General features: G+C 34.5%; 1 long non-coding RNA gene across 1 annotated transcript; it reads right to left on the bottom strand.

The window, feature by feature from the left end:
- Positions 1-5,648: 5,648 nt before the first annotated feature.
- Positions 5,649-16,442, bottom strand: LOC149571942 (uncharacterized). The gene is made up of 5 exons (XR_016358811.1): positions 16,402-16,442; positions 14,763-14,813; positions 14,641-14,677; positions 12,758-12,839; positions 5,649-5,731 (listed from the first exon to the last, which is right to left on the bottom strand). It is a non-coding gene; the product is annotated as an uncharacterized LOC149571942 (long non-coding RNA).
- Positions 16,443-21,108: the final 4,666 nt, after the last annotated feature.

Below are 21,108 nucleotides of genomic sequence, written 5' to 3'. Positions count from 1 at the left end.
CCCCGGAGGAGGAGAGTCACTCCATTGGTGCAATTGAGCTACCACCTCCACCTCCGATGGGAAGTATTGCTAAGAGGATGTTAGAGGGAGTAGAGATAGCGATGGGAACATAGAAGCAGCCCACATCAAGCCCATTCACAACCATAGGGGAGGATGTAGAGGCATACTTGGCTGACATGGTGACTCAAGGCTTCCAAGTAGTAATTTCCACGTAGACATGTGCATTGGAGACGATAGTGCAAGAGTTGGAATAAATTTTATATTTCATGCAAGTTGGTTGCCTAGCTACCTTTACAATAAGCTCTGAGGCACGAGGGTGGCCTCACACAAAGACTCCAAAGATGAGGCAGGAGTGGACTGCTAGAGATCCAATGGTAGAGAGTCAAGTGGAGAACTTGACACAGGAGATAACACAAGTGTATTGGGATGCATACTATGCTCTATGGAAGAGTCATGCAGATCAGGTAGTAGCAGAGAGGGCTCAGGAGGAGACAACTACTAGATTAGTGGTAGTAGAAGCCAGTTTGGCTATGCACCAGTTAGCTTAGGAGATAGAATAGGCAACACTCATTGTAGAGAGGGAATCAGAGCAGGCAACATTCATATCTCAATTGGAGGAAGCAAAGTAGGCCAACAGTCTGCTACAAATGGAGTCGAATATCAAAGAGGTGGAGGTCTAGAACATAGTAGAGATGATGAAGAGAGCTTTAGAGATTCAGATGCAAGTTAAGATGGATCCGAACACCCAAACCCAGCAGGTGCACGAATTACGGGCACAATTGAATGAGCTAAGGGCATAGTCAAAGGCTACTACACCTGCACCACGAGGGACACACCCTTCTTTTTCTTAGTCTTATTTTGATGTACTTAGTTATTTAGTTGTCTCTATTTTGTCATCCAGAGATGACTCTTTTTTTGGGGGGGGATGATGTCAACAAAAGTCCAAACACAGTTAAAAGGATTAGTCAGTGTCTGAAAGGTTGCATGACAGTTGAGTCACCCCTTCAGGAGATATATGTACATTGTCTGAATTGAACTATGAATCATCATTGTACTTGTGATTATATACTCTTCTTATATGAATAAAGTACTATCTTGTTTTGTGTCATACTCTAGTCTCTGAATCAGAGTAACGAGAATCGCGCTGAAATCGCGTAAATTGTCGATTTAGCGATCAGATTCATGCACGCCGATTTTTTGGTGTCAGAAATCATGATTGGCGATTTCATCAAGTGAATCGCCTGAATCGCATGTATGGGCGATTCACTCAAAAAATTGCCTGAATCACCATTAGAAATCGCCAAAAATCGGCTGGCAGCAACAAGCATGTTTAGTTGGAAATAATAAAAAAATCACTTATGTTTTTTGCTTTCTTTTTTACCTTTCCTCTTTGTTATAGCCCTAAAGGGCTTTCTAATTGTTAAGCATGACTAGAAGAGAGGAGAAGAGAAAAGAACCATAGGTTATAAATTTTTTTTTTTTTAAAAATGACGACAAATAAAAAATGTTTAGAATGCATAACGGATGATGCCCAAGGGAAGGGAAAGACATAATCAAGTAGTAAAACATCAGCGATTCCCAGAAAGAGTCTGGGATCAGAAGAAAATCACAAAAACACTGTGTTCCATGTAGTTTTGTGTGAGTTTCAGAGTGCTAATTTGGTCTTGGTAGAGGGGGCGCTGCCTCTCGACCCTACCCTGTATCGCGATAGGGAGCGCACCTGGGGCACTGCCCCAGGACCTCGCGAGGGCGTTGCCCCTCGACCCCACTGGGGGCGTTGCCCCCTAGACCCCTAGTTACTGTGGTTATCAGTCGTGGGAAGTCTGGCCAGTTGATGAGACCTGAAGCTGTTGTAGGCATGGAGTGTCTATGGTGGAGAGAACAATAGAGCAAGCCTTTCCAAAGGGGTGATATGCTTTGAAGCACTTGGAGTAGGTGTTGGATGTGAAGCTGTCTTATAAAAACTCTTTACTCCATGTGGTAAACACAAACTTCCATGTTTATATATGTTAAGTTTCAACTTCTATTTGATGATGTTATAGTGTGTTTAAGTTATATTCAATAAAGGGTGCATGAAATAAGTCTTAAATTGTTAAAATCTCTACATTTAAAGGGTTTTTTCAAATTTGCCAATTCATCGCCGATTCATCGGTGATTCACCCCCGATTCACGATTTGATTCGGCGATACGATTCTGATTCTCATTACTTTGCTCTGAATGCAATAACTATCTGTTTACCCTATACGGTAAACAACCTCTTTTTCTACTTCATTACAAAAATGTAACACACTAAAACCAAAAAAAATACAACAAATAAAGATAAAAAAATCAAAACAAAACAAAAGGATTAGCATTAACGTTGTACATAAACAAAATGAAAAAACAAAACAAAACAATTACTTAGAAAAAATTGAAAAGAAAAGAGTAAGAGAATAGAAAGAACAAAAAGAAGAAGAATAGAACAAAACATGACAAAACAAGAAGAATAGAACCATATTAAGTCCTCCACAAAATCTGAACTAGAGATAATTGACAACATAGAATTCAAACACTTGGTTACTTTTCAGTCTACTCATTGCCTCAGAGTGATTACTTGTGATCTATCAAGAAAAATCATATCCATGTATGCCATTTCAAATTTATGAAAATGTATAACTTGAACATACCTACCACGACTCCCATAATAAGGAATCCAAAATTATTAAATTCCAATGGTAAAAAAACTTCACACTTCATTAAACTATGTATAAACAAAAAAAGCAATTGATACTATAGGTTACTCTTATAGATGAGATGCATGTTCTGTAAAAAATTTGAAAGCCAATAAACTACAGAGCAAGGCACATATGGACTTACTAGAAACCCAGTGGAATGTCCATTGATATCAATGAACTGTTGAGGAGGCATAGTAGATTAACTAGGAATAACTAAAATAGAGTAAAGGGAAGAAAATGATTGGCAAGTAGCAACGTAAGTATCAAAAAGATGATACTAGCGATTTAGGATATCCACTCATCTATAACTCACAAGGCTCTTATAGCATTAACCAAAATTTCAATAATCATTACAAAAGCAGTCACAAGAGAAACAAAACATGGCTGAGTTAGTACCTGAATGCTATTACAACACCCTTATGTGAACTGACAATTTCTTTCTGATTAGTGAATTCAAGTCTACATATTCTTCTTGACTGTAGGCAACAAGACAGGTCTTATCCTCCCCAACTCTCTGTCTCTTTCCATGTTCACAATGCATATGTTTCATCATCTGTGATCTTCTTCCAAGTTTATAATTAATGATATTTAGATTGTTATAAATAGTTGTTTTATTTGTAAAGATATGCTATTCAGATTTGCAAATCAATAAATATTAAATCATCTCATGTACGGTGTTTGAGGAATGAGAAATTTGAAAAGAAAACCTGCTGATGTATGGGTAATCAATCTATTAAATCTTCCTTTCAAAGGTTTCCATTACTAAATGTGTTGTACAGGTAATAACTTTACAAGATTCATACTAGTTCCATTTAGGATATGGATTCATCTATAACTCACAAGGCTCTTATAACATTAACCAAAATTCCAATTATCATTACAAATGCAATCACAAGAAAAACAAATTAGGGCTGATTTAGTACCTGAATTCTGTTTACAACAACCTTCTATGAACTTATAATTTCTTTTTGATTAGCAAATTCAAATCTGCATATTCTTCTTGACTGTAGGCAACAAGGCAGGTATTATACTCCCCAACTCTCTATCTTTCACATTTTTCCACATTTGCAATTCGTATGTTTCATCATCTGTGATCTTCTTCCAAGTTAAAATTAAATGATGTTTAAACTATTATGAACAGCTATTTTAGTTGTAAGATATAAGTTATTCAGATTCACAAATCAAAAAATCATGTCATGTGCATGTTTGGGGAATGAAATTTTTGAAAAAGAAAACATGCTGAAGTATGGGCATTCAATCTATAAAGGTAATAAATTTAAAAGACTCATACTTGTTCCATTTTGTAGAAGCCAACAAAACCATATATCTAGAATTTAGTCACTCAAGTATCAGGATAAAATGTCACAGTAAACATGGGTGCAAGTACCAATGCTGGTACATCATTTTCAAAATCCTATCTAAGGGCATGATTGCCTCTATGTTTCAATATTTCCCAATATAAATAGACAAATATAAACTGAAGCCAAATACATAATGGTATGTGCATGAAATATGACAATTTAAAAATAATAATAGAGAATTACCTGGAAGAAGATTTTGCCACCTGTTTGCTCTATCTCTTCCTTTTATCCAACTTTTCTTTTGCTCTACTACAAGAATGTAACTCAAAACACCCCCAACCCGCCCCCCCCCCCCCCCAAATAAAATAAAATAAAACATACAATGAATAAAGATGAAAAGTCAAAACAAAACAAAACAAAGGACCAGCATGCATGTTGTACACAAAGATAATGAAAAATCAAAATAAAACAAAAATTTACAAAAAGACATGAATGGACAAAAAGAACATTAAAAGGACAGAGAAAAAAGAAAAGAAAAAGACAGAATAAAAAGAACAAAACACAAATTAGGTCCTCTATTAAATCTGAACCGGGGATGATCAACTCATTGCCTGAAAACACAGAATTCAAACACATGGTTAGTTATGTGATCTACTCATTGCCTCAAAGTAGTTACTTGAGATCTAGCAGGCAGGTTATAGGGAACTTCCCATTCTTCTTCTCGGGCTCGGTTAAATGAACTCATCAATTAAATAAAACTCTTGTTGGGTCTACATCATACGCGTGCATTTGAAACTAATCATGAGTTGTTTAGCAAATCCAAATGGATTTTGAAAAAGAAAAGTAAACTATAATCCAAAAATTTTCATAAAAAAATACATATGAGTGAACAAATAAAGTCATTCATTCCTAAGAAGATCCAAATGAAGTGTGAAAACTGCAAGCTTAAGAGGAAAATGGTAATCAGAATGTGGAGTGTTATATCAACAGCTTTGTATTGCGAGGATACAAAAATAAGTATTAGATTAAAAAATTATTAATTACATTAAAGCATTAAATTATCATTAAAATAAAACATGTCATACCCAACTCTACCATCATAATGCAAACCAGAGAAAAAGCAAGGCTGACAGCGCTAAGGGTATACAGTAATAATACTTGTTTATAAAACTATTTGATATAGTGGGGTCTCAAGTCTATTTTGAAAGGCTGTAACATATCATCCATCAGCAGAACATCAAGTTATTTATTACAGTGAAAATTCTGGCTTTCACATCTTTTACCTCTTGCTATTAAGGATTGTTGGGTACCTTCAATTGCCAAGGAATAGGGTAAAGTGCATGATAGAATTACAGGTTTTGGTTTAAAGTATATGACAAGAGGGTTATGGACGTGGGTTTAAACTTATAGTGAATATTGTTCAACTACTTACACATAATGAAATTAGGGATGAGAATTGTGAGTAATGAGAAAAGGTGAAAGGATCAAGCAGTTGCTATTAAGAGGATGAAAATAACAAAGAATAATTAATTTCAATCTAAAATGAAAGTTCTTTACAAATGACCTGTAGATCTGAATTGATTGGATTTGCAAAAAATAACAATGAACTCTTTCTTGTTGAAGAAGAATTACTTGGAAAAACATTTTGTCCTTGCTCTCTTTGCCACTTTTTTTTTGAGCCTGGTCCTATGCTTTTCCATGTAGCTGATTAATTAGCTTCTTTTCCATGTAGCTGATTAGTTAGCTTACTATTGTAGAAGAGATGAGTCAGCTAATAATTTAGATTACATTGTAGATGCTTTGCAGGTTCCCTAAAAAAGTTTAAAGCCAATAAACAATACCATGCTACACCAAAAAGAGTATAGAGCAGGACGTGTACAAAAATACCAGAAATCAAGAAGGGCATGTTAGTTTGTATGACCTATGAGGTCAACAAACTACTGAACCTGCAAATAAGTAGAATTTCCAAAATATTCAAAAAACCCAATATCCTTGTATGTAAGCTATTCATTAATAGAACTCGATCCTGAAACTGCCTTTCTTGAATCCATGTGAAAAAGATGGGAGCCACACAAATTTGTGTTTAAATTAAGGGCATCAAAATCAGTGGTACAAAGAGCCTCCTGGGAGAATCTCAACCCCATTGATATGTGTGTGATACTAATTTGTGTTTGATAGAAAATGCACATGATATCCAATTCAATGCCTAAGAATATAGGCAATTCAAACATTAGGTTAGTTGTTGTGAAAAAATGCTTACTTCTAAAGCAGCTAAATATGATCAGAGAAGCAATTGCAATGAAGTAATTCAAGCTTTAAATTGCATCTCCAATCTGATCACTTTCTTTTACAATAATGGCTTGATTAGTTGCAATAACAGAGCAGGGTACAATATGGAATGCAAAAGTTTCAGCAAGTCTTCCTACTTTAGGATTTGATTTAAAGAAGGAAAGACACTTCAATTTATATGTAAGCTCACCAAGTGAGGGATTATATCTAATCTGCATCCAACTCTATAAACAAATACACTGGAACGGTGAGTGTTGTGAAAAAATGCTTACTTCTAAAGCAGCTAGATATGATCAGAGAAGCCAATCGCAATGAAGTAATTCAAGCTTTAAATTGCATTTCCAACGTGATCACTTTCTTTTACAATAATGGCTTGATTAGTTGCAATAATAGAGTAGGGTACAATATGGAATGCAAAAGTTTCAGCAAGTCTTCCTACTTTAGGATTTGATTTAAAGAAGGAAAGACATTTCAATTTATATGTAAGCTCACCAAGTGAGGGATTATATCTAATCTGCATCCAACTCTATAAAAAAATACAATGGAATGGTGAGTGTCTTCTATTGTCAACGAAGACTAAATATCTTGAATTGAGAAGATTTGCAACAAGTGATAATGGGCTCTTTGTTTTCTATGAAGAATTACTTGGAAGAACATTTTTTTCTCGTTTGTTCTGCCTTTTCCATTTTCTACCTCTTCCTCTCCTCCCCCAAAAATATGTAACATGAAAAAAATGATGAAGGATATGAACAAATAGACCAGTGTGCATGCTTACACAAGAAAATGAAAAAATCAAATCAAAATAAGACTTGGAAAAAAAATTGAACAAACGGAAAAAGAATAGAAGATAAAACAAAACATTGACTACACAATCACAAAAAAAGAAAGAACATCCATAACAAAATGAATGGTATACACAAGAAACACATAAATTATTTAAATGAGAGAGCGATGAAAAGAATCTAAAATGTTACTACATTGATTTTGAATCATTTGTATCAAATCATCCAGGCCATCAACTTCAACGGCGGTAGATTCTTTGGACTAATATAGCCCACAAATAATCTTTTAAGGTTTTTCTGTATTATTATTGTCCACAACTAATCTTGTCAGTCTGATTGAGTCAAATAATAGTACCCACCTTATACTTTTTTTAAAAATTCCAAATATTTCAATACTAGAAATTTGGATTCATCTATTTCATAAAATATGTTTACCTGAAATCAAGGAAAATCGTATCCTTGTATCCCATTTCAAATTTGATAAAAATGTACAACTCCAATATGCATACCACAACTCCCAAGTTAAGGATTCTAAAAAATATTAAATGCTGGAGAAAAGTTATTGAATTCCAATAGTAAGAAAACTTCACAATTTGTTAAACTACATAACGAAACAAAATTAGTCAATTGATATTATAGCTTACTATTTTAGATGATTTGTAGGTTCTATAAAAAATTTGAAACACAATAACTTGCATATAGACTTACGGAAAATCACATAGGGTATTGCAGCTGAATTCCTATGGGGTCAATGAAGTGTTGAACCTATAGAGTAGAAGTTCAAAAAACCCCCAATACACTTGTATGCTAGCTTATCGCCTATCCAATATAGTAATAAAACACATGACAATTAAAATAGAGAAAAGGAAACTAAATGATCAATAAGTAGCAATGTACAACAAGGGTGATATTAGCAATTTAGGATATTGATTCATCTATGAGTCACCGGGCTCTTACAGTCGTAACCAGAGTAACAGTACTCGCCGAGTCAACCTTGAACTCTACGAGTTTGAGGCAAAGTCCACCTTTCCGAGGCAGACTGCCCCTAGACTTGGACTCTGTTGAGTCCTGGCAGAGTCCAATCGGACTCGGCGAGTCCTGATGCCAGGACTCTCACCGGCAAGTGCGATGGAAAAGACCAAAAAAACATAAAAATGCTTTGTTTAATAGGAATTTTTTGGTTTGTATAACATGTTATTGATTTAAAAAGGTCATTCCACCATTTTCTTGTGCTCACAAGAGAGTGGAAAGAGTTAGAGAAGAATATTGGGGTTTTGAGAGGGAAATCAACAAACCGGTTTGCTCTCCCATATTGATTGCTAATAGTTTGTGCATCTTTCTAGCTTGCATTAAAGCATTGAGAGGAGCTTAAGGGAGCATTTGGAGGAGGTTTCTACAAACTTGCATTTCCATTGCTTGTGCAAATTTGAGGAGGTAAGCTACAAGTTGTTGTTGCATTTCTTTCTGTTGTTTTATACTATGTTTTAAACTTTTACATTCGTATTTTTTTAGTATTTTTACTTCTCATTTTGTTTAAATTTGTTTAGTCTCTACTCTCTACTACTAGTCTACTATTTTTTTACTTCTCATTTTGTTTACATTCATATTGTAGCAGGCTGGCAGCAAACGGTAACTTATTGAAATTTGATATAATGTCTCAACAACAAGGTGAGGGAAGTGGAAATAGGCCTCCATTTAACCCTAATGCAGACCCAAGTGCAATAGCAAGGGATAGGGCTTGGAAACATGCCATCCCAGGGCACAAAAAGGGAGTTGTTACATGTTGGCATTGTGGTGTGGTATATAATGGGGGAGGAATAAATAGATTGAAGTATCACCTAGAAAATATACCTAAATGTGATGCAAAAAAATGCAAAGATGTACCCCAAGATGTTATGCGAGACATGCAAACTCTTTTAAAAGAAAAAATGGAGCAAAAAGAATTGAAAAAGAAGCAACATGAGAAAATGGCACAACTAGCCAGAGCCCAACAGGGGTCTTCTAGTTTTTGCTCTCCATTATCCCCTACTCCACCTACAGATACCACTGCTTCTATGAGTGTGAGCATTGGGCCTCGTATTCGTAAGCAAAAATTGACACTTGATTCTATGTTTGCTCCACGCACGGCTCCAGGTTCACAACCATCACTTGAGGGCATGGGTTGGAACAAGGATAAACATGATTATGCAAAATTGGCACTTGGAGACTTCTTCATCTACAACAACATTTCATTCAATGCAGCAAGGTAATTATTTATGTAAATTTAAATTTAAGTCTTCTCTTGCTTTCAAAGTTACAAGTTTTAGCTTTCAACTTTTAGCTTTCAATAATATGTTTATTTTATTTATTTTAATTTATATTTTGTTTTCAAATTTATTTATAATATACTAATTCGTTTAACTTTAAATTTTATTCTATTTGTTTTAGGTCCCCTTATTGGCAAATTGGAATCGATGTTGTTGTTGCTTGTGGTCTGGGGTTCAAAGCCCTTAGTGCTGAAGAGCTAGGAGGCCCTATTTTGAACCAAAGGGTGGATGATGTACAATTTGAAATCATGGAGCAGCGTGAGGTGTGGAAGAAAAAGGTTGCACCATCATGACTGATGGTTGGACCGATAGAAGGAGTAGAACACTCCTCAACTTTCTTATTTCTTCATCAGGTAAACTGTAATTGTACCTAGAGTCTTAGACATTAAAAATTTAGAACTAGAACTTGTACTTAAGTGATTAAGTTTATAAATTTTGAATTTATAAATTATGATTCATCATTAATCATTATACTAATTCATTTCTTTTTCTTCAGGTGCCGCGAATTTTTTGAAATCCATTGATGCCTCAGGAAAAACAAAGAATGTTGAATATCTTTGTGGGATAATGGATGAAGTAATAAATGATGTGGGTGAGGAGAATGTGGTGCAAATAGTTATTGATAATGCAGCAAATTATGTTGCTACAGGAAAACTTCTTACGGAGAGACACCCTCACCTATTTTGGACCCATTGTGCTGCTCATTGCATTGAACTCATGTTAGAGGATCTTGGTAAACTCCCTTGGATCAAAAAATTTATAGAGCGAAGAAGGAGTGTATGCAAATTCATATATAATCATACATGGGTCCTCAACCTCATGAGAAAACAAAATGAGCAAAGGGAGTTGTCTCGTCCAAGGGTCACCGGATTTGCAACCAACTTCCTCACATTGAAATCCTTGCTTGATTCAAAGGGAGGTTTGAGACGCATGTTTGTCAGTGAGGAGTGGCTTGCATTATCATATGCAAAGACCACTACAGGGATTGCTGCAGCTGATCATATTTTTGATGAGCCTTCTTTTTGGACACCGATTGTTGATATTGTGACGATAATTTTCCTTTTTGTCCTCATTTCAACTTTATTTTATTTATGAAATTATGTTATAAATTATTGTTCATTTTTTAGTGAAAAAACTTAAAGATGATTATTTCTTTTCCAACTTTCATAATGATTGCAGTTTGTAAAGCCGCTTCTTGTTCTCCTACGAACTGCTGATGGAGAGAAGCCCTCAATGGGCTACATTTATGAGGGCATGGATAGGGTGAAAGAGGCCATTCGCTCTTTTTTTGCAGGGAATCAAGATAGGTATGAGCCTATATGGGATGTCATTGATAGACGATGGCACAATCTACTTCACAGGCCTATACATGCAGCGGCCTACTTCCTTAATCCAGCATACCAATTCAGCCCACATTTCAAGGCTAATGATGAGGTGTGGAGTGGCCTCTACGATGTTGTAGAGAGAATGTCACCTGATTCAACAATTAGCACAGATATAGTCCATGAGATTGAGCTATTTAAGAAAGCTCAAGGGGACTTATTTGCACGAGAGTTGTGCAAGAAAAATAGGACAACATTGATGCCTGGTAAACACTAAAAATATTTGATTCTATATTCTAATTTCTAATAATAATTCTATTACCATCCTAATTTGATAAATTCAAAGTGATTGATATGATTCAAAAATTTCTTGTTTCAGATGCATGGTGGGAGATGTTTGGCACAAAGGTGCCAAATTTATAGAAGATTGTGATTCACATCTTGAGCCAGCCATCTAGTGCATCAGGATGTGAACGTAATTGGAGTTTTTTTGAGCACATACACTGAAAGAAGCGCAATAGGTTGGCAGTGCAAAAATTAAATGATCTTGTCTTTGTTCACTACAACCTTTGCCTTTGCCATAGACAGATCCTTGGCACCGATACAACACCAATTGTATTAGAGAATGTTGATCCTCATGCAGAGTGGAACACAGAGGTGGATGATCCTGTCTTTAGTGATGAAGATGTGGAGTGGGTAGATCAGGTGGATCGAGATGCTGAGGCAGTAGCAATGGTAGTTGAGGAGGCTAGAGCACGAGGAGGCAGAATGGAAGACCCTGAGGCTAGGAGTGATGGATCCCAGGATGATGATGAGGATTATGTGTGTGAGGAGGATGATAATGATGAGCATGAGGAGGAGGTTCAGGGTCAGCCTCAGACACAGGCAGAGAGGATGGCTCTAGAGTCTTCCATGACTTATCTTAGGCGCACTCGTAGGAGGACATAGAGGATGGCTCTAATTATTTTGATATATGTTTTGAACATTTGAATTTGATACCATGGATTTTGTAATCCATGAATGTTGTAGACATTTGAGTCTTTGATATTGGAGTGACACTATGTTTATTACTTTATAGTTTATAACTTTATATTGTGTTATTTAGTTTTTTCCTTCAAAAATTCGCTTTTATACTTATGTGATCTATGCAAAATTGTGTATGTGTATTAAGTAGCTTCTATTTATCTCAATTATTTTGTATTTGATGTTATTTGGCTAAAAGATGCATGAAAAAATCTTAAAATCCTTTAAAATCTTTGAATTTCATGAGTTTTTCAATTCTTTGAGTCCTTGTCGAGTCCTGTCGCCTAGTTCGAGTCCGAGTCAAATTTTGACTTTTTGAGTCAGAGGCAAGTCCGAGTCCCGTAACACTGGTCTTAACCAAAATTCCAACAATCATTACAAATGCAGTCATATGGGAAACAAACCATTACCGAATAAGTACCTGAATGCTATTTACAGAACCCTGATGTGCACTGATAATTTTGTTTTGATTACCAGATTTATGTTTGCATATTCTTCGTGATTGTAGCCAACAAAGTAGGTCACATCGTCCCCAAATTTTTACCTTTCACCTCTTTCCACCTTTTCAATTTGTATGTTTCATCATCTGTAATCTTCATCCAAGTAGAAATTAATAACATTTAAACCATTATAAACAGAGGTTTTAGTTTTAAAGTTATTCAGATTTCCATATCAATAAATCATGTCAAGTAAGTGTTTGAGCAATGTCAAATTTGAAAGGAAAACATGCTCAAGTATAGGCAATCAATCTCTGCAATCTTCCTTTTAAAGGATATCATTTACTAAATGTGTTATATAGGTAACAAATTTACAGCATTCAAACTTGCTCTAGTTTTGAGAACCAACAATACCATATATTTGAAATTTCACAATATAAATGAACAAGAACAAATTACTGATTATAGAACAATTAATAGATCAAATGAATTAAAATGTCAATGTTGAAAACAAACTTCAAATAATGGTAGGGTGTTCAGCCTTTATATAAACTAGAATTTAAAAGCAACAATGAAGAATTACCTAGATGAAGACTTTGTTGTCTCTTGCTTCCCTCTTCCTTCTATCCACCTCTTATTCTACTCTTTTACAAAAATCTAACACACTAAAACCCAAATAAAAAACACATCACAAATCAAATTAAAAAATTAAAAAATAGAACAAAAGAACCAGTGTGCTTGTTGTACACAAAGAAAATGAAAAATGTAATGGATAGCCTAGAATTGTCCAAAAGTTGAACCAACTATTGATAGGAATTTAGTCAAATAATTTGCATCCAAATCATAATTTCTCCATTAAATGTTTAAACCCTTTCATGGTTGCAGAAATCAAATGTTTGTTTGTTTTTATGTCTTTGCATAGATTTGAAACCACATAACACGAACAAGAAGGAATTTATAATAATATGCAAACTGAAGATTGAACTACTGCTGAAATAATATTAATTTTCAACTAATAAAATCAAATACATAACAGACTTATGAATTCACTAATTACTCTAGCATTATAAAATAATTTTCTAGTCCAAGACCCTCATAAAATCATCCCTTCACAATGGCATAAGCATTGGACAAGAAGTGAGAATAATATGAGCAAACACCCAATCTGCCTATAGCTGAAAATGCGCCCAATCTGCCTGTTAATGAAGTTGATAGCAATGAATTCCAAAGGCCAAACCCCAAAGGAATGACATCTAGAATGTCACAAGAGAGGATAGGCATCCTCTAATGCCAAGAACAGATCTGCAACTTACACATCAATTTTTTTCTCATATTCCACCTGCCGAATGAAGCCACTAACGCTCTCTTTTATTCTTTCTCCAAAGGTCCATTCCACTCACATGAGCAATGTGGGATAAAAGATGTATGATATAAAACATTAAAATAATCACTTATGTCTCCCTTAGGCACTCCTTTTGATTTGTACATATCCCCATAAAATTTAATATCAAATAAACACTTTAATATTTTACAACTAAATTAATTGTCACTTTGATAATACTTCAGGCATAAAAATATATTAGCTATTGAACTCCGAATAGCACCAAAACTAGCGTCCCCTGTGTCCTACTGACTTATTAAAAATAGTAAGTATGCTTGAAACTAAGTAAATCAACTTCGTCTTGGCCCAAATTGGAGATGACCAGGCCAAAACACTCTAAGATCCCTTTAAACCCTTCGTTAGCCCTCAGAACCATGTAGAACTAGGCTAACACGCACACACTTGGTCGACTGCTAAAGTGGGGACATTACAAAATATCAAAACAAAACAAACACTTACAAAAAATTTGACAAAAGAGAATAGAAAGAACAAAAAGAATATTGACAGAATAGGACAAAACAAAAAAGAATAGAAATGTATTAAGTCCTCCATTAAATATGAACTCAAGATGATAAAATCATTGCCTGAAAGCACAAAATTCAAACACTTGGTTATTTAAGAAATCGCTTGTGATATACCAAGCAAAATCGTGTCCTTGTATCCCATTTCAAATTTAATGAATGTGAATAACTCCAACATACCTACCACAACTCCCATAATAAGGAATCCAATATAATATCAAAAGTTGGAGCAAGATTATTAAATTCCAACGGTAAACAAACTCCACAATTATGAAATTATACATATCTGTGTTTGAATTTGAGTGAGCAATTGTATGAAGAGCCTCTTAAGTAACCTTAACACTACTAAGCTGAATAAGGATAATTCAAACATTGGGTACCTAATTTTGAAATATGGCTTCCTTCTAGGGAAGCTACTTATGATCTAGGAAGCAATCATGACTAAGCTAATACAATGTTTATATACCACCTTAAATATGATCACTTCCTTTCAGGAGCACACTATGGAATGAAAGAATTCAATTAACCAGAAAACTCATGAGAAGAGGTTTGTGTATTACGTACATCAGCCCAACACCTGCAATTTAATGTACATCTGATTCTGCAAAAAAACACAACTGATTGGTGCTTGTCTTCAATTATTAAAAGATGCATTAAATATTAAAGAACTGATAATGAAGAATTACCTCTTCCTTTTTCATCAGTTGTTGTGTCTCTTTCTTTTTTCCACCTTTTTTCTACTATATCCCCAAAACCCAAAAGAAAAAACATAGAACAAGTTAAAAATGGATAAAATTAACAACAGGACCAGCGTGCACACTATACACGAGGAAAGTGAAAAATAAAATAAAATCGAACAAAATGAACACAAAGAACAGAGCAAAGCCAAAATGAGTAGAAAGATGGAATGGAAGGAAAGAACATAAATGAATTATATCCTCGTACACTTGTAAAAAACTTTTAAATTTCTTCTCCGCTCCTAATTTGAAATGCTTTTTTCCTTCATAGTAAATTATGTCACAAACATGGTGCAAGTCCAACATTGGCATATGATTTTCGACATCCTAGCTGAAGGCATGTCTAACCACGTGGTCCAACATTTCACACTTTAAATGAACATGAATAAATTTTAAGTTGCAAATGCTGAAAAACTAACTTCAAATAACTGTAAGTGTTGAGCCTTAGTACATACTAAAGCTCAACACATATTGATAAGTACATTAAGTTCTAAAATTTAAAAACAATAATGAAGAATTACCTGGAAGAAGATTTTATCTTCATTTTCCCTACCTCTTTTTTTCCTACCTCTTCTTCTACTTTGCCAAAAAAATGTTACACCAAAACCCCCAAAAAAATCATCAAATAAATAAAGATGAAAAATTAAACAAAACAACTGTTGTATAATCAAATCAAAACAAACAATCATAGAAAGAACAAAAAGAAAATTGATAGAGCAAAGTAGAAAGAACATAACTAGATAGAACAAATAGAATAGAACAAGATCAAATCCTCTATTAAATCTAAATTGAAGATGATCAACTCATTGCGTGAAACACAAATTCCAAACACTTGGTTAGTTATGTGAACTATTCATTGCCTCAGAGCAGTTAATTGTGATCTACGAAGCAGGTTATAAAGAATTTCCTCTATCTTCTTTTGAGCATTGGTTAAATGAACTTGTGCTGGTTCCTGCATCTCATGACTGCATTACAAACTTATCATGAGTCATTTACTCAATCCTAATGGATTTAAAAGGGCTTTGAAAACCATAAGCTTCAATATACCTAAAAATAAATGAGTGGAAACAAATGAAATTATTGATTCCCAAGGAGACCAAAACATGCTTAAAGCTTCATGAATACAGGGTAATAATACTAATATCCTATACAACTATTTGATAGAATGGGTCTCAAAAGAAAAGGTTGTAACATACCTTCCATCAACCTAACATCATTGATATGTACACCACCAAAACTTAAGATTCACAACTTCCTCTTGAAAATATAGAATGGTGGGTATGGAGTGAGTGAGATGATATTTAAGTTTTTTATTTCAGATTTATGATAGGAGATGATGGTAGTGGGTATGAACTGAACATTGTTCAAATTCTACATATAATGAAATTTGGGATGAAAATGGTAAGTGGTGAGAAAAGGTGAGCGAATCAAGAAGTTCCTATTAAGAGGATGAAAACTACTGAGGTTATGACTAAATAATTTCAATTTAAAATAAAAGTTCCTCACAAAGCTTATAGTATCAATTTGAATTAATTGGATTTGCAACAAGCAATCATTGATTAGCTCTACCCTGTCAAAGAAGAATCACCTGGACGAACATTTTGGCCTCAGTTGGTCTACCTCTTCCTGCGCTCTGCCAATTAGCTGATCAGTTAACTGATACTTTAGCTTACTAAAAAATGACAATTAGTAGGTTCTTTAAAAAAATCAAAAGCTAATAAACAATACCATACTATAGGTAAAAGACTGCTGAGCATGGCAATTAGAATTACAATAAGCAATAATTAATTAGCTCTACCCTATCAAAGAAGAATCACCCGGACGAACATTTTGGCCTCGATCTACATCTTCCTGTGCTCTGCCACTTAGCTGATCAGTTAACTGATACTTAAGCTTACTAAAAAAATTGACAATTAGCAAGTTCTATAAAAAAATCAAAAGCTAATAAACAATACCATACTATAGCTAAAAGATTGCAAAGCATGGCAGTTGCAGACATACCAGAAACCCAACAGGGCATTGCATTCATATATCCTTTGAGGTCAATGAACTGCTGAACCTACAAAGAAAGAGAAGTTAAAATAACCCCCAATATCCTAGTATTTTAGCTTAGTGCCAATATAAAAAGCATCCATCCAATAACTATTCATCAAAAAAAACTCATGTCTGATCTTTTCTTAAATCGATGTGAAATTGATGGAAGCCATACAAATCTGTGTTTAAATTTGAGCCAACAATATTAGTTGTAGGAATTTAACCTCACTAAGCTGTGTGTCCATACTTATTTCCAGACCAGGTTGGCATACGAGGAGTTGAACAAGACCTCTTCAGGAGACCAATTCAATGCCTAAGAATAAGGACAATTCAAACATTGGGTTAGCCGTTTTTGAAATATGGCTCCCTTCTGGAGAAGCTACTTGTGATTTGGGAAGCAATCATGGCTAAGCTAGTACAATCGCCTTAAATATGAATCACTTTCTTTTAGGATCACACTATGGAATGCAAGAATTCAATTAATCTTCATGGTTTTACTTTTCGATGTGATCTAGAGTAGAAAAGACACTTCAATTTACTAGAAAACTCATGAGAAGGGGTTTGTATCTTAAATACATCAGCCCAAACAACTACAAACAAATACAGTCGATTGGTGGGTGCCTTCAACTATTCAGATAAGACACTTCAATTTACCAGAAAACTCATGAGAAGGGGTTCATATCTTAAATACATCAGCCCAACACCTGCAAACAAATACAGTCAATTGGTGGGTGCCTTCAATTATGAAAAAATGCATTAAATTTTAAAGAACTAATATTGAAGAATTACCTCTTCCTTTTTCATCAGTTGCTTTGTCTCTTTCTTTTTCCACATTTTTTTGCTATATCCCAAACCCCATAAGAAAAAAGCAAAGAAAACCCAAAAGAAAGGATGGAACAAATTAAAAATGACTAGCAAGACCAGCGTGCACGCTATAAAAATGAAAATGAAAAATCAAAACAAATTCAAAAAAGAACAAAACAGAAAGAAAGAACAAATAGAACAGAGCAGAGCAAAAATGAGTAGAAACATGGAATGGAAGGAATTATATAAGAACAAAGAGAACAGAGCAGCGCAAAAATGAGTAGAAAGATGGAATGTAAGGAATTATATACTCGTACGCTTGTAACAAACTTTTAAATTCCTTCTCCGTTCCTAATTTGAAATAGGTTTTTCTCGTTATCATTCTCAACGGCTTTGGTTTTTTTTTTTTTTTGAACAATTAAACAGGTTATAGTTTTTGGGTTTTCCTAATTAATCTAAAAATAAGTGATAGGTATCTAATTTAAACATATTAATTATTTTTTAGATTTTTTATATTATTTAAAAAAAATTTAATGTAATTTTATTTTTTTTATATTACAAATAATATATATTCTATAGGTGGCATATATTATATTTATTCATACTTGGATTTTTATATGTACAATAATTTATATTCAAATTTACATTTTAGTGTTCATAAAAATGGTTGAAAATAATTCTACATCTAGAAGTTTTTAAGGGAGAAAAATCAAAATTTTCATTTCAAATGTTAACATTAAGAACACATATGGAAGCTCACAAAGTTTGAGAAAACACTACCTCTTCAAAATAATATGTAATAGTGACATTCATCTGTGGTTTGATGGATCAATCATATGTGGTGAGTGGGAGTATCACATATAGTGATGTGCCATAATTGCACAAGCCCTTTGGGCAACCAAACCATTGTTGCATATTTTCTGGTTTTTTAGAAGAGCTCGAAAGTATTGGTATTGGATTCATGATTTTTTTCTTGAACTTTTAGGCTAGAGCCTTTTTCATTGCATATGGCCTTGGTGGGTGATTCACCAAGAATCCCTTTTAAATTTGCAGAGATATGACATGCTCTTAGGGTGGAGTTCCAATGTTTCTATATATAGTAAAACATGCATTTGTAATAATGTGCTTATGCAGATTCAAGTGCAAGCCAATAAAGTGGCTCTTAAGGTGGCCAACCAGCAGGAGTTGCTACAATGTTGGGGGAACGCCCCTTGTAAAATTGTTAGAGTGTCATCAGATTTTTCTTTTGCCAACTGCACTCCACACCGTGCTCGTAGTGTCATTGGTAAATACTGTGTAGCCGACAGGATGTATGTCGTCGGTAAAAACTGTGTAGCCGACAGGCCCTTCGGGAAGATTCTTGTTATGTAGCCGATGGCCCTTTGGGAAGGTTCTTAGGGAAGCATATATACACCCTCCGAGATCATTGTAATTATCATCACAAGCATAGTGTAATATCTTTGGCATATGCAAATAATAAAAGGAGTACTATCATTCTTGTTCATTATATATATGCATTAAATTATATTGTGCATTCCTGCGGTGTTGGATTTTAATGTTGTTATCCATGCAATACATTTCATCAAACACTCATTGTGTTATTGTTATTCAACCTTCTCGAACATATTTATGACAACACCTTCAAGAATTGTAGCTCACATATGGCCAAGGAGTATTGTAGTTCATGATGTTTATGTTGTTTTTATGCATAAATGTAATTAGTTGTTTTGAGTTTGGTTGTATTGTCGTCCGAAGATGACTTTTCTTTTTTGGGGGGATGATGTCATCGGTCAATACTGTGTAGCTGACGGGATGTATGTCGTCGATAAAAACTGTGTAGCTGACAGGCCCTTCGGGAAGGTTCTTGTTATGTAGCTGACGACCCTTCGGGAAGTATGTATACACCCTCTGAGATCATTGTAATTATCATCATAAGCATAGTGTACTATCTTTGGCATATGCGAATAATAAAAAGAGTAATTTTGTTCTTGTTCATTATCTGTATGCACTAATCTATACAATAAACATGTAGCTCCTTCACTTGTCATTTATAGACCTTGTGGTTTCAGGCCCCTCGTCAATCCTTTAGCGAGGGAGGTGATGTGTAGCAACACTACTCAACTTCGCCACCATGTTGTTTGCCTTGGATTAGCCTACTACTACTCCTACTCCTTTGACTCCTATAGATTTGACTAGCCTTCCACTTGTAGTGATTCTACCTAGCCTACTGTCACTTCTAAGTGGTTTCCTTGCCTGGATTTGGCAATTTCAACTCCAAGGAGGGAGGAAGAAGATAAAGAAAAGGAAATAGATGAAGATGGGTAGTCCCTTCAAGACCTCACCCCTGGACCTACTAATGGATGGGGCAACCATGATGATCAAGATCCTCCCCTCTCGGTTGACACTGCTCTAGCCACCTGAGGTGGTCTTCTCCAGGCAGTGCCCTTATTTTTTCAATGAATAGTGGATATGTTTAATGTTATAGTCGATGGTTGTTTGACTCTCATGGGATGATCTTGTATCCCCTGACCCTTTTTTATGTGAATGTGTATTTTAATATTTTAAATTAATAGTAAAGGCTTGTTCATTGAAAAAAACACCTAATTGATAAATTCATGAATTAATCAAATAGCCATGGATCCTTTATTATTATTTTTGAAATCTAAATCTACAATTAGATCATGTAAACACCTCCAATATAATACACTAACTTTTTCCACCCCCATCTAGCCTACCTTTTTTATAAGGGCGAGTTATGAAACCTCATACTTCCTGTTGGTAAACAGATTTGTTCTTCTTTGACTATGACTCTTGAATGCCCAAATTATGAATAATATTTGATTACAAATAGTTGAAAAGCCACTTATGGATAGACTAGCTTTTCTCTGAATTGATAAGTACAACTCCCTATGGTAGATTTACAATGAATTATGTTTTATTTCTAAAACTAATATGGGAGTGTGTTCTTGACCCGAGAATAGAATAGGTAAAACCAAGCCAGACTTAAACAAGATCTAACTCAGGCAAAAAAAAGATGTTTGAAGAATTAATTAAGTTTATGAACCCACATGCATCTTATGAACTCACAAAGCTTAATAGCATAACAACTAATATTTAACTGAATTAACTACGATCTGAACTTCTTCTTTGAACATGCAATGACACTACTTATCACATCCATTCACTGTCTTGAAATAGGGGAATGAAACTCCGTTCTTTCCTTGCTTCAATCCAGACAGAAGAGAAAACATATAACTACAACTAATAGAAATGGAACAAAAAATAGTTGATACAAAATACCATTCAATTGACTCTGCAACATCAAGTACTTCACACCAAAAACTTTCTGACCCTTTATTAATCTTTCAATTTCATACATATAGGATTCTGAGATGAACGTTACAATAGAAGTTCAATTGGTTCATCTCCTCAAAGAATGAAAAATGGTAAGAAACCC

Source organism: Cupressus sempervirens, chromosome 2 (assembly GCF_028749045.1).
Source record: "Cupressus sempervirens isolate cs-2001-9-10 chromosome 2, ASM2874904v1, whole genome shotgun sequence".
In the NCBI taxonomy this organism is placed as follows: Eukaryota; Viridiplantae; Streptophyta; class Pinopsida; order Cupressales; family Cupressaceae; genus Cupressus; species Cupressus sempervirens.
The sequence above is the reverse complement of the archived record's forward strand: the minus strand, read 5'-3'. Positions and strand labels throughout refer to the sequence as shown.